The sequence below is a fragment of the Vicia villosa genome, linkage group LG3 (assembly GCF_029867415.1).
Source record: "Vicia villosa cultivar HV-30 ecotype Madison, WI linkage group LG3, Vvil1.0, whole genome shotgun sequence".
Lineage (NCBI taxonomy): Eukaryota > Viridiplantae > Streptophyta > Magnoliopsida > Fabales > Fabaceae > Vicia > Vicia villosa.
In genome coordinates this window covers 218,116,378-218,127,915 of record NC_081182.1, presented here as the reverse complement: position 1 = coordinate 218,127,915, position 11,538 = coordinate 218,116,378, and the positions used below count along the sequence as shown (strand labels likewise).

Here is an 11,538-nt window from a genome sequence, read left to right as displayed (position 1 = left end):
TGAGAGGTATTTATAGAATGGAAAGAAGGATAGAGACGTTGGGGAATGATGTGATTCCGTACAAAAGGAAAATTTGAGTGGAAGTAAGATTTGAAAGAAAGTGTATGATAGTGTTGGGAAAAAAAGAGATGTGGAGAATAAAGTTAGGATTTGATTTTTGAAAAAGAGATTTGAAAAGATTTTTGAAAATAATGGAATATAGTACAAAAATTAGTGGGAAACAAAAGATAATAATAATCTACTTGTTACCAGTACAGTCTGAGTTTCCTGATTCTGCGCCTGCAAAAAGATTTAACTCTGTACCAATTGTGTCAGTACTATTTATCTGTAAATAAATAAATAGCATGTGTGAAGTAATAAACAGTATTTGGCGTTTGCGTAAGAATAAATTCAACTGCAAGCCAAATTACTGTATAAGAAAAATTCTAAAAACTAAGTATTTCATATGTCAGGATATTTGTTGAAATAAAAATCCATGATTATATGAGACTCTTAATTTTCAGATTGGAGTTTTCTTGAAAAAAGATGCGGGCAAATTTTGGGGTATAACAATAACCAACCTGTATTACCTTCTAAAGAGGTTGCAACGGCTTTTTGCTCCTGAAAAAGGCTTGTAACGAAAGAACTTGAATGTCACTTTTTTGATATTTTTTTCTCTTGGAAACCCTAGCTTCCTCTTGCCAATTTTTCGTCCCTTGTATGTGAGAATACTCAGCATATATGTAGGCCTTGAATTAAGTTTAGAAATTGAATAGAAAGATCCTTTAATTGGTGGAAAAATATTGAGAAATTATTTGATTCCATATTGCACCAATCACTTCTATTTTTGACTCTCCTATTATTTTGCACATATCTTCTTAAATCATGGCCTTTAGATCAAATTTAATCAAGGAAAAAAACTGATTTTACTTATATTATTTTTTGATGATTTATTCAATTTTATTTGAAATTAAATGATTAAAATCAAATATAAACAAAATAATATCATGAAAATAATAATATATGGTCAATGGACTCCCTTTGGGCTTAAGATTTCGTAGATAGCCCAATAGTTATGGCCTAATACTTAAAAGGGTTAATGAACTTTTTGGTCCCTCTAAATATTGCAGATTTCGTTTTTTGTCCCTCCAAAATTTTCCTTTAAGAAATCGTCCCTTCAAAATTTTTCGTCTAAACTATTGGTCCCTAACGTCAAATTTGCTAGAGATTAGCTACGACTTTAGCCACTGATTAGCTACGAAATTTGACGTTAGGGACCAATAATTCGGAAGAAAAATTTTGAAGGGACGATTTATTGAAGGAAAATTTTGGAGGGACTAAAAACGAAATTTGAAATATTTAAAGGGACGAAAAAGTTCATTAACCCTACTTAAAAATACCAAAACCCCTCACTTAGGTCTTCATGCGTTTTCTCAATTTTTGGCCAAGTTTAAGAGTGCATATCTCCCTCAATTTTTGTCATATGATCATGTTCTAGGACTTTTTAGAAAGCCCAAGATGTCCTCTAAATAACCCTTTTGGTTTCATCTCAATTGAGTTTTCCATTTGCAAGTTATGAGCTTTGACCCAAAAGATGTTTTTGTTGACCTTTTCGGAGGACCTCTAATCTTTTGACCCATATATCTCAAATGAAGCATTTTTAGCCTTGGCATATGAGAAACAAAGTTGTAGAGAATTCAATTTCCTTCAAAATGAGCTTTGGATGGAAAATTTCTGATGTTCCATGTGAAAGTTATGACTGGTCAAAGTTCGGTTGACTTTTAGTCCAAAAACCCTAATTTAGAAACCTCGAGTTTTGTTGATTTCTGATCTTTCCTTGATGAATCATGATCAATACTTGATCACATGATGAATGATACTTAAAGGTGAGAATATTGACAAAAAATCAGGAACTTTGACTGTGATTTGACCATGGTTTGACTTTTAGGTCAACTAGCCGATTATTGATCGTTTAGGTCATTGAGTGAGCAATCTTTTGAATCAGGGCTTGAAACTTGGCATGAGGGCACTTTGAATCATATGAGAGATCATGGAATCCACTTGGGATATCAAAAGTTCAAATTCCTTGATTAAATCAGAAATCCTAATTTAGAAGCTGTTGTATAGGAGAGGGACTGCATGCTCCCTTCTTGTGTATCTTTGAGCATTTGAAGATCAGATGGACTGAAGTATGAATAAATATGTTGGGCAAATTTTGGGGTATGACATTGTCCCACTTCCATTCCGGAATAAACAAAGGTTGCATAACTCCATACAACTTTTGATGTTCAATCTTCTATTTCTGGCAAACTCAGCAATTTCCTTCTTCATTCCATGCCACTAAAACAACTTTTTCAAATCATGATACATCTTGGTAGCACCAGGATAAATACTCAATCCACTACAGTGTCCTTCTTCAAGGATACTCTTCATAAGCTCAGCAACATCAGGAACACAAACTCGATCACCAAACCTCATTATACCATTCTCGTCAATTCGGATATCACCTCCTTTGCCTTGGTTAATCAAAGTCAATCTATCAACCAACTCAACATCAGTTTTCTGACCTGCTCTAATCTCATCAAGAATACCACTTATCAGCTTCACCATACCCAATTTAACACTATTAGGAGTACCTTGACATACCAAACTCAAATCTCTGAATTGTTCAATCAAATCCAATTCCCACGCCATCAACATATACATATGTAAGGACTTCCTACTCAATGCATCAGCAACGATATTCTCCTTAACCGAATGGTAATTCAGCCCAAAGTCATAATCTTTAAGAAATTCTAACCATCTCCTTTGCCTCACATTAAGCTCTTTCTGATCAAAGAGACACTTTAGGCTCTTGTGATTATTAAACACTTCAAATATCGAACCATACAAATAATGTCTCCATAAATTCAACACAAAGACCACGACTGCCAACTCTAAATCATGACTCGGATAATTCCTTTCATGAACCTTAAGTTGTCTCGACGCATAAGCCACTACCTGTTGATTCTGCATTAATACACCACCTAATCCCATCCATGAAGCATCACAGTAAATTCCAAAACATTCCACCGGATTTGGCAAAATCAAAATAGTAGCACTAGTCAATCTTGTCTTCAAGTCTTGGAATCCTTCTTCACATTTCGAATCCCAAATGAATGCTTGACCCTTCCTAGTCAACTTAGTTAACAACAATGCTAACTTTGAAAATCCTTCTATGAACTTTCTGTAGTAACCTGCAAGGCCAAGAAAACTACGAATCTTGGAAACAAACTTCGGAGCTTCCCAATGAGATACCGCTTCTATCTTTGTAGGATCTACAGCAACACCATTCTTGGAAATCACATGACCAAGAAAGCTTACTTCACTTAACTAGAACTCACACTTCGACAACTTCGCATAAAGTTTCTTCTTTTTCAATAACTCCAACATAACTCTAAGGTGTTCCGCGTGCTCTTTTTCATTCTTGGAATATATCATAATATTGTCTATAAACACCACTACGAACTTATCAAGATAAGGATGAAATATCCTATTCATATACTCCATGAAAACACCAGGTGCGTTAGTTACTCCAAATGGCATCATTGTATACTTGTAATGACCATACCTTGTCCTCAATGCAGTCTTCTGAATATCGTCCGCTTTTACACGAATTTGATGATACCCAGACCTCAGATTGATCTTACTGAATACACATGCTCCAACCATTTGATCCTTCAAATCATCAATCCTCGACAATAAATACCGATTCTTGATAGTAACTTTGTTCAGCTGTCTATAATCCACACATAATCTCATAGAACCATCTTTTTTCTTTACCAAAAAAACCGGCGCACCCCACGGAAAAATACTAGGACGAATAAATTCTTTCTCAAGAAACTCTTCTAATTGACTCTTCAATTCAGCCAACTCAAATGCCGACATACGATAAGGCACCTTCGAAACTGGACTAGTTCTAGGAATCAAATCAATAGCAAACTCCCCTTCTTTCTCTAGTGGAAACTCTTTAACATCTTCTGGAAAGACTTCCGGAAATTCACATACCATCGGTAATTCACTACTCACCGCCTTTCCTTTCACTTCCATCGATGCAAACAACATAAACACAACAACCCCATCTTTAACCGCCTCGTCCACCTGTCTAACAGTCATCGCCAAGTCCTCAATACTAACAGCTTCAGGGAAAATAATTGTCTTCGTAAAACAATTGATATGAACCCGATTGAATTCCAACCAGTTCATTCTTAGGATCACATCAAGTTGTTCTAGAGGAAGGCACACCAAGTCCATTCCAAACTCCCTACCGAAAGTATCAATCGAACAATTTAAACAAGCAAACAAAGTAGTCACTGGACCCGATGCAAGAGTGTCAATAACCATACTTCCATTTATATCAGATATTTCCAAATTCAATATTTTAGAACAATCCAAAGTAATAAACGAATGAGTCGCTCTAGTATCAATAATCGCAATTAAAGGTCTGCCATGGATAAAACACGTACCTTTAATCAACCGATCCTTAGGAGTAGTCTCTGAACCAGTCAAAGCAAACACTTTCCCACTAGCTTGATTCTTCCTTGGTTTCGTGCATTGTGGACTGATATGACCTTCTTCAGCGCAGTTGTAGCAAGTCACGAATTTCCCTCTACAAGTAGTCGAAATATGTCCCATATTTCCACACTAGAAGCACTTCTTCTCTTCACTCTTTCACTCATGCCTACAATGTCCAGTTTCACCACAGTTATAGCACCTAACAAGAGCACTACAGTCTCCCCCACTAGGCCTTTTCCAATCACCCACTTTCCGATTACCTCTACCATATGGCTTACCTCGATCTATAGGCTTCTTGCCTCTTTTGTCAACCAACTCGCGAGAGTAAGATGACTTCACCTTGATGTTATCTTCCTCGAAGATCTTTCTACAATCCACCAAATCAGCAAATCTATGAATCCTTTGATATCTGATACCCTGCTTGATCTCATCACGAAGGCCATTCTCAAATTTGATACACTTCGAGAATTCAGTAGCCTCATCGTTGTTGTAGTGCGTATAGTACTTAGCCAGCTCAACAAATTTGGAATCATACTCAGGAACAAACATGTTACCCTACTTTGGCTCCAGGAACTCAATCTCCTTCCTTCTCCGAACGTCTTCAGGAAAATACCTCCTTAGAAATTCTCTCTTGAATACAGCCCAAGTGATTGCTCCACCCTTCTCATCTAGCCCAGCCTTGGTAGAAACACACCAGTCATCAGCCTCCTCAGCCAACATGTGAGTACCATACTCACCTTTAGATTCTCAGCGCAATCAATCACCCGAAAGATCCTTTCGATTTCCTTCAGCCACTTCCAAGCACCTTCAGGATCGTGAGTGCCTTTGAACAATGGAGGATTGTTCCTATGAAAATCTCCAACTGTCTGTTAGCACCAATCCTTGCTCCATTGGGATTCCCTCATAGCACACCAGCAATCGTCCTTAAGGCCTTAAAAATTGCGTCATCGTTTCTTCCACCTCTTCCAGCCATATTTCTTTTAATTCACAAAACAATCTCCATTAGAACAAAAGTATCGACATTGTCAACTCACACTAGTCGTATACAAGGGAATAATAACAATAAGACTCTGGTCACAATGACCGACTATGCGGATACCACTATTGTAACACCCTTCTAAACCCACGTGGAATATAATATAAAATTTAGAGTAAACATGAAACAAGGATGTCACAATTCAAAAGAAACAAAATATCAAATAGATTGTCATGCTTTCACGAGGAATATAATACTATTATTCAGTAAACCATGTTCAACACAACGGGAATAATTTAAAAATTGAATAACATAAACCTTCCATGGTCAATACCAAATCACCGATCCACAAACCAATTAAACATAATCCAAAAACCAATAAAAACGAGAGTATAATAATCAACTCTAAACTAGCGTTCCCCAGTGTTACAAGATCAGAGCATGACACCGACGCGAAAACTAACGGGCTAACCTATAAGCTATCCTCACAGGGCTCAAATGCCGCTACTCCTCAATCTGAAAATGGTAAACATTAAGGGTGAGATATATCATAATTAAACTAAATTATGAGTTTATAACGACAAAACATCATAAGCATATTATTCACCCAACTGCAATATATTTAGATTTTCAGAAAATATTCACCAACAACAAAAAACACAATCAACCACATTACCATGAAATAACATTGGAAATCTTCCGATCATGTTATAATAACACATATGCAATGCAACGAATCTTTGCATGTGGTGCCAAAACGTCATGGGACTAACCCATCTAACCGATCCAAACATCATCGAGATACGGCCCTGCCAGTACTAATTCCACACAATGGGATTTATGCCTCCACTGATCCAAACGTCATCGGGATTCAGCCACCAAAAATGATTATGAATGCATGCACAACATATAACACACTCACCATCATCATTGATACGATGAAGAATTTCATCTTAACATAACTCACCAATATCAACACCGAACTCAGTATGTTCATGTTTTAGCATCATTCAATAATCAATCATACATATTCACAATCAATATCATCTCAATATTACAATCATATCATCACCATGTCACCACATTGTCACATTTATCAATCTATGCACATAATGTATAAACTCACTAAAATAAACTAAATTGGGATTTTTAAAATAAAATCGAGCTACATCTCGTCTCATCAATGTATCATATAAAATATTTCTTTATCTTTACAATGCTTAAAACGACGCTTAAAACGGACCTACGGTTTAAAAGATACGAAAATTATAAATTTTGCAAAACTGGGTTCATTCGCCTGGCGCCCCGACTGGCTCGCCCGACGCTCTATGGCAGTATTTTGCCACCCCTCGCCCTCTAGACTCTCCCGGCGAAGACGTGTGGGCGCACGCTTGCCCGACGACTCAATCTGTCCGCCCGGCGCTCCGCACCACACCATAATTCTTGCTGTGAGATTTTGGCACTCCTCTTCTCCCAATTCCAATCTAATCGCACCAAAACGTTGATCATACCAAAACATCACCAATTTCCATATTCTATCACAATTGTAACACGTTTATAGGTCATTTAACATCAAACATAATTATCATTCATCCAATTTCATCAAATCACTCCAAAGGTCCTAAAACTTCCAAAACCCCAAAAATCTGAAAACCTAAAACATTCAATCGATATGAATAACACACATAAATCAGTTCTATCATATCTAAACTAATAATATAGGCTAAATGGATTGTCACCCCTTACCTTATCCAAATGCCCTTGAATGTTCTTCTCTTCTTCCCTTTGCTCTTTCACGTTCTTTGCTCTTCTCCTCTTTTGCTTCTATTTTCCTCTTTTTCCTTATTTCCTTATTTTATGAAAATAGAACCCAACTTTAGTAAAAGGCCTCCCAATTACCACCTCCCCTTTACTAAACACGACACTGGCCCAATACCGTTATTTCATAATTTTTCCAATTAATCCAATAAAATGCTAATTAATTCAAATAATTAAGTTAAATTCTAATTAAATTAAATACTAGAAAAATATGGGGTGTTACAGGGGTAGTAGGTGCGATGCTCATCTTATCAGTATTTTTATAAAGAGCACCGACTTTTGCATTCATGTGATCAAAGGCATTCACTTCATATCCCCCCCGTTTTAGGGGTATATTTTTCAACACCTTGTCTCATACTCCCCTAAGAATGGTGGTTTTCGGCCATTTCTTGTATAAGACTATAGGCTGCATCTCGGAGGCTATACATGAGGGCTTCGCCAGAAGCCGCATCGAGTGTCATCCTTGTGGAGTAAAAGAGACCATTGTAAAAAGTGTGAATTATCATCCATTTCTCAATTCCATGAAAGGGACACAACCTTAACAAATCCTTATAACGTTCCCACGCATCAAACAAATATTCCCCATCTTCTTGTTTAAAATTATTTATCTCATTCCTAACTTGGGTTGTTTTACTCGGTGGAAAGTATCGCGCTAGAAAAACGACTTTCAACTGTGCCCATGAAGTTATGGAATTAGAAGGCAATGATTGGATCCAAGCTCGTGCTCGTTCTCTTAGAGAGAATGGGAAAAGCATAAGGCGGATAGCATTTTGGTTTACACCATTAGCCTTAACAGTACCACAATTGTCAACAAAAATCGAAAGGTGCAAGTTCAGATTTTCTATGGGTAACCCCGAAAATTGGTTTTGTTGCACCATACCTATCAACGAAGGTTTTAGTTCAAAATTGTTTGTCGTGATAGGCGGGTGCACAATACTACAATGTGGTTCTTCTTCCGTAGGAATCGTATAATCTTTCAAAGGTTTAGTATCCACAATAACAACTGGTTCAGCCCTAGTGGACTGTCTTCGAACTCGACGTCCTTCTCTTATAAAACGCTCGGGATCTTCTACGAGTTTAACTGAAATGTCATCAAAACATGTTCTTCGCATAAACAGAAAATAGGGCTCTAGTCTCCACGAAGATCAAATAGAAAAATCAATATTAAAAGATTATAGAAAAATCACTATTGGTCCCCCTGACAACGGCACCAAAAACTTGACACATCCACAAGTGCACGACTAATGTCAGAGTAGTAAAAGATTATCGAACCACAAGGACCAATGGTTGAGTACTAAACTCTATTCTATCATTGTATATCTAGAGAGATCGAAATTTGGTATTTTAGGGGAAACTTAAGTGAAAAAGCACTTAAGTGGAAAAACAACTTAAATAAAAAGTACTTAAAATATATAAAGCAAACAGGACTTAGGGTCATGATTCCTTACTCAAGCAGCTCCATATGATTATTTTGGTTTTAACACGAGAATTCCTACCGAATTATTGAAAATCAATTATTATGAACAATGCCTACTTTTGCCAGCGCATTGTTCTATTTGTGACGAACGGGATGCTTTTTGGCTTCCACTCGCACAGAAGCGTTCATCAGTGATCATTTCTTTTGTACAACTAATAAGATGGGACATTTCTCAATTTCGTTTGAGCATTTTCGCGTCATCAAACTCTGTCATCTAAAAACTTGTTGTCGTGTATTGATATAAGTCCTTTTAGATTGCGATCAATACCTGAGAACTCTTTTACTTTCGTAAAAAGGGTTGAATAAAATAAAACTCAAGTTTTAAGAATAAACGCATGTCAATTCTCGTACCGTATTTAAACGAATCATACAAATAGCTATGAATTGGGTCTCATGACCCTTAGTCCCTAAAGAACTACTCACTCATGGTGAGGAATAACAAAAACAAAACCAACTTTATCGCATAAAACATGGTAAATAATAAAGCAATTAAAATAAAGTGATAAAATTGAAACCTGAATTATATTGATCCATATATTTCTACATCATGGGTGCTCGTAACAGGGCTCTATTTTTTGTACTTGGGAGAGAAAAATGAAAAGGGTCCAGATCTAGGGTGCATTACGGGCCGTAATGCACTATAGTTTTAAAGCTGGAGGAAAATTTGTCTTCGCTCAATTTTTCGCCTTTATTCTAAATCTTGCCTTTTATCGCTTGGAAAGCTTATTTAAACCTGAAACGAAAAAAAACAACAAACCAAAGCATGAAACATGGAAATAAAGGGAAATGCGATTATAAAACGGTGAAAAGCTAAATAAACAACAGACAAAAATGATATAAATACCATTTATCAGTGACGCCATGTAGGCAATGCCACTTTGTCCAGGACTGGGTGCTGCATAACTCCTCACAGATGGAATTCCATTTTGGACTCATTTTACTCATCATGCGATGGTCTTGTGCGAGTCTCTTGACGCTAGGCACTTGGTTACTCATCGAGGGTGTGATTATGTGGCCTAGGTAGACAGGGAGATACTAGTTCTGGATTTCTCATACACGAGCACGAGTCTACATACTTATTTGTACGTACCTTGCATTATTTAGGGTTACTTTGTGATAGTAGATAGGCAGGTAAACCTGGAAGACCTGACCTTGAGGGTAGCTCCTGACACAAGGCAGGCAGGTAAACCCGGAAGACCTATTTTGGAGAAAATGCAAATGATCTATTTGTATGTTGTGTGATATGAAAATCCTAATTGGGGCAGTCAAGGGAATTCCCAATTGTGGTGCTATGCGCTATTTGTGTTCTTGTACCCTACAGTGAGGAAATCCCGGATCAATGATGGATCTGTTTGACGCATGTACCCTGTAGAAACGAGAGGACCCATAGCATAAGGGAATCACTGAGAGGACCCATTCCAATTATCATTTTTTATTCAAGTGTTAGAAGTTGAAGAATGGCTAGAAGGTCCGAATTGAAGACTATTGATGAGCGAATGGCAAGAAGACCTTATCAAATCTTATATTTCTGTTGTGCATTATTGTAGACATATGTTTTGTATACACTTGTATCTGTAGTAATGCAATGTATATGATTTTATTTATGTCATTTTCCTACTTTTGTGTGTTACAGTTGGTGTCAGAGCATGTCGATTCTCAACCCTACCATGAGACATCAGTAGCAATTCTCTTCTCCATCACATGTGTGTGTAGCTAGCCTGATTTATACCGTCATAGTATTAAGTCGTTGAGCCTGATCAACTCACTGACTATGTATGTGATGAACAGAATCACGGCGGAGCCGCCACGAGGACGCTTAAGATCCATAGTAGGTTGAGTTGAGGTTGTAGAAGCTAGTAGAGTATGGGGTGTATTGAAATTTTTAGTTTCAAGGGGAGTATTAGACGCAGGATAGTCGATAATCTCAACCTTCATGGCAAGATTAAGAAAGTTGGATATTTCCTAGAATTCCACTTGATGAAGTAAGCCTGTTGTATGAAAGCCAATCTTAATAAATTTTTTTTCACATATACAAAGTCAACAAAATGTACCACATATTATGAAAATTCTAGTAACTCACGCTTGATGTCGTACTGGATGTTATGACACCCACAATTACACAGCACAAAATGTTAAAACAGAAATTCATAAAAACAATAAAGAACACACAAAATTGTTTACCCAGTTCGGTTCAAACAACCTACTCTGGGGGCTACCAAGCCAGGGATGGAATCCAATATAAGCAGTATTAATTTGGAGTTAAACTCCCCCGTTTACAACTCCTCACTTAAGACCTAACCAATGAAATTCCAACCTATTCCTAGACCTGAGTATCTCCACTCACTCCCCCTCAATCACAATAGTGATTACAAACAAACATTAAACAAATTCAGAGAGAAGACACACTTAAAAAACACACCTTGATCTGCTTAAAAGCTTCAATTAAGAGACACACACTCGTGCTTAAAAGCTTAGAGTGACAATTAACAAACAACCTATTCCAATACAATCATCAAAAGACAATTGCTTGGAGTACAAGAGACAGATACAGAACTACGGTTCTTCACAATTAAAAATACTCTCTCTACGTTCCAAACTAGGATTGCAGTCTTCTTATATGCAGCTCTTGGGCCTTGGGCTTTTCATGAATCAAATTAGGGTTAACCAAGTTAACCTAATTTACACGCCATCTGGTTGTTACAGAATATGCTGTCAGCGAAATCTTCTAGACGAA

General features: G+C 37.0%; 1 non-coding gene across 1 annotated transcript; it reads left to right on the top strand.

Annotated features, from left to right (window-relative positions):
* Positions 1–7,843: 7,843 nt before the first annotated feature.
* On the top strand, positions 7,844–7,950 carry LOC131593780 (small nucleolar RNA R71). Its single transcript, XR_009281161.1, has one exon. It is a non-coding gene; the product is annotated as a small nucleolar RNA R71 (small nucleolar RNA).
* The last annotated feature ends 3,588 nt before the right edge of the window (positions 7,951–11,538 follow it).